Genomic DNA, 4,115 nt, shown 5'->3' with positions numbered 1-4,115 from the left:
TTTCAAATGATTCAATCGCCATTTGAAGGGGTGCATCTCCAAAGAAGTTTCTACCATTCAATAACTGTTTAAGGGACATGAAATTCTATATATGGATCAATTGGTGGTCTTTTGGCTGCAGACAAAAAAGACCTACGAACTCTAGAAAAATTTCTACTCTTCTCTTCTTTGTTCTTTGGGGGTTGTAATAATTTAGTGCAGGGTTTTGCAATCAAATTTCATCTTTATTTGAAGGATATTTGTCCTTGGTTTTTTGCACAATATAATGGATGAATAAAGTCTTAAGGCAAGTGATTTGCAGTCTCGATTTGAAGCTTTTTTCTTGTTAGGTTTGTAGCCATTTCATAGTATTCTCTATATTGTTGACCAACACATTTTGCGTATATGTCCTCTCATAAATACCAATCACCTGGTCAGCCACAGGCCACATAATGGCTTTGGCCAGGTGGGATCCTCATAAGCCTGGGTAGCAAACCCTTCGACAAGGCAAGCAACCTTTCCTCTGCATATGTCATTGAGATAGCATGAAACATTCCCTTGTACTTCAATTCACCACCAGAATGGCTCTAAGTCATCAGTTTTGTCTTCACAACATCAAAGGGACCAGTGCACACTAGGCCAGTTGTTCCCCTAAGAAATTCAGATACCATAAACTGCCAAGGTTGAAGGACTTTTCCATCACCTTTATGTTTCTTCCACAGAATCACATCAAAAGCATTTTTGGCTGTGAATGTGACAGCCTGGTTCATCCCGGACCACGAAGGCCTTCTTCACGAATGATTGTCCTAGCACAGTGTAGTCTCTCTTGTACTTCATAAGTTCAGGTTTCAAACCTCTCTGTTGTTGTAATCTGATCTTCACCACCTCAAAAGGTGGAACAATAATGAGGGCTTCAAGCACACCAGCTCCAAATCCTGAGAGAAGCCTCCATTGAGGGCTAAGCTTCCTAGTTTCAGAATCCTTGAAGACAGACTGCAGGACCGCATTGGAGCCCATCTGAAGTGCATACTTGTGGGTTAAATGAGTAGTCAACCCCTTCCACAAAGCCCGAACATCTTCATCTCGTACTATAGTGGAGTCCCAGTGGATTATGCCCTTATAATTACCAGATCTATCCAGTTGAAGGCGGGTTTTTATAACCTCAATAGGCTGTTGACAAGTAGATATTTTACATATTTTTAGTGTGTTTTAATGGTTAGTTTTGGTGTGTTTTATTTAGTTTTATAGTTAATAAACTAGGATTCTAGTGAAAATATACATTTTATGGTTAAAGTGTAAAAATTTCATTTTATGGATTTTTATGGTAAAAACTTCATATTTTGTAGGTTTAATGATTCAATCATCAAATGGAGTGCATTGAGAAGATAATTGGATGATTGATGATGATTTAAAGTGATAAAAATAAAATATGAAGTGTAAAAGAGAAAATGCAATTTAAGAACAAAAGAATGCAAGAAAAGTCAGCTTTGGTAACCTATGGTATTTTGGCTATATCTTGAGCTAAATATATTGGATTGAAATGATTCTTGAACCATTTTAAAACTAAGAGATGTATCTAAATTTGATATGAAGATATCAAAGTCCAATTCAGCAATTTTCCTGGTCGAAATGTCGAAATATAGAAGTCAAAGTCTGCTGTCGAAAGCTGACAATAGAGCTCTGACCAGTCAGTGGTAATTTGATCATATCTTAGTCCACAGAACTCCAAATAGGATGATTCTTGAGGCATTAGAAATATAATTCAAAGATATACATTTTTCATGTTTTATACAAGAGCTAGTTCTGCCGCAATTATAGAGAAAATTGCAGTTGAATTGTCCAGATTTTGGTCAGAAATGGTTGCTCTCCACTTATGCAACTTGTTTCCTTCTTCGATAATTCACAGCTATTGATGAACGTGTAACAACCAATTAGCAGCTGTAAAAGGGATGTTTCAGGCCTCATTTCTTGACTACATTTATCTATATATAGCCATGGACTTGCAAGATTCAAGATAACTTTGGAAGGCTAGAGAAACTCACCGGAAATGTAGCTTTCATTAGTTAGGGTAGTGTTTCCTTCTTGTATTTGTAGCTAAACTTAGATGAAGTTGAGGATGAAGATGGAGAGCATGGAGTTCAAGTGACATGGGTGACATTTCTCCTATCACTTTATTTCTTGTATTGCATCTTATGTTTAGTTATAATACGAGTATGGATTTTTCTTTTATTTTCTTCATGTTTAGTTAAAGTTCATGCCTAGAGTTATGGTTGAACTTGTTATATCTTGTTTGTGATGTTTACTTGGCTACTTGGTGGTATTATTTTGAGCAAGTTATTTATCACTTTTGCTTATCTAATCATGATTAACTGGCCATTAATTATGATAATCTTAAGGTGTTAAGTTTGCAATGAAAATTGAAATTTAACACTAGTTTAAGTGATAAACCTAGGAAGTACACTCACGAGAGTAGATGTGTACCTATGTGACTTGTTTCATGTAATTTCATAGAAGAAATGAGTTTGTAATTAATTCATAACCACGAGAGTAGGTATGATTTAGTTACAAGTATAATTGATTCACTACGAGAGTAGGTTTCACATACATAAGAAAATTACGCCATAACTAGCCAAGATAATAACATTCACTTAACTGATAATCTCATACGCAAGAGTAGTAAGGAATTCCATATCTCTAAGAGTTTTCTAGTGTTATTTTCATTATTTTTACATTTATGGTAATCTAGATAATAAAGGAGTTCGAAAAACATCAGTAATTGCAATCTTCCCTGTGAGATCAACCCTTAATACCCAATATTCGCTCACGATTTGTATACTTGCGATAAATCACGTGTGGGGTATTTAGAAATTATAAATGTAAAACTTAATTGTAAATGAGTTAAATATTATATGTATACACCGCGCACGTCAGCTGTAAGCAAGATGCCTTTACAATCCCCCCTAATGACCCTGACATCGCTTTCAAATACAAAGGAATTTTTTTCTGATCTTGAGGTTCACTTTTCTCTGCCATTGATTCTTGAGGCAATGCAAGCGCTTATGATTGAGGCAAAAATGTGAATCCTCTTTCCCCTCGCAATAGTGATTTATGCCTGAGCTGAAAAGCAAACCGGCCAAGCCAATGCACAGGTCAAAGTGGTCCGATTCGATCCTGCAGTTCAATTGATGGTGATGAACACTGCAAAACGAAGTTTCTGGGGATTTATATATTTCATCCCTCGGTGGGTCGGCGGCCCATTGCTTACCAACCCTCCCCTTCTCCTCTCCAGTCTCAAAGGCTGTGTCTTGGCATTGTCACATGCTCTGCCAAAGCCAGCTCAGGCTTTACAACCATTCGATTAATACACAACTTGTAGGTAATCATGTCATAAATATATTTAAAAGATTTGGCTAATAGATGCTCAATAGTAAGAAAAATTTTAGATATTAATTTAAGAAATAAAAAAGCAAGAGAAGTCAATTGGAAATGATCGAACTTGATTAGTTAGTAATTAAAAAAAGGGATAATTTCAAAAAACTCCATTAAGGTTTCTAGTAATTTTAGACTGCTCCTCTCGCTTTTTAAAAATTACACATACCTTCCCTAGAACATAGGCTTGGGTTTCACCTTGATGATGTGAGACCAAAAAAGTATATGAATGCCCAAAATTGCCCTCATTTATATTTCCTTAATATGAATAATCATAAAATTTTTAAAATTCGATAATACACTTATATACTACCAAAATTTTGAGTTTTATTACTTAGCCAAAGTTTTGATATTTTTCATCCCCATAGTTTTCTACATCATTCCAAACTTTCAAACGCTTATCACTTCTTCTTTTGAACAAACTCTCTGTCTTAGATGCCAAAATCTACATTTGTGAGGACTTGTAAAATTTCTTATATTTTTCTTAAAATACTCTTTTATTTGGAATTTAGGACTCTACAATAGCTTTACTATTCATTCACTTCCCCTAGAATTACAATTAATCATAGAACCAAGGGTTTTCCTTTACTTTCAACGTTAAGACAAAACTAGGTTTTTACATCTTTTTGTAGTATGAGTAATCGGTCCAAAGTGTATTAAATTTAGTGATTAAAAATGATTTTTTGATGATATTAAATGTGGGATTA

General features: G+C 34.9%; 1 pseudogene; it reads right to left on the bottom strand.

Annotated features, from left to right (window-relative positions):
* Window positions 1-325: 325 nt before the first annotated feature.
* On the bottom strand, window positions 326-3,012 carry LOC113766789 (annotated as a pseudogene).
* Between the last annotated feature and the right edge of the window lie 1,103 nt (window positions 3,013-4,115).

Source organism: Coffea eugenioides, chromosome 3 (assembly GCF_003713205.1).
Source record: "Coffea eugenioides isolate CCC68of chromosome 3, Ceug_1.0, whole genome shotgun sequence".
NCBI classification, from domain to species: domain Eukaryota; kingdom Viridiplantae; phylum Streptophyta; class Magnoliopsida; order Gentianales; family Rubiaceae; genus Coffea; species Coffea eugenioides.
This window is presented reverse-complemented; position numbering and strand designations above follow the sequence as displayed.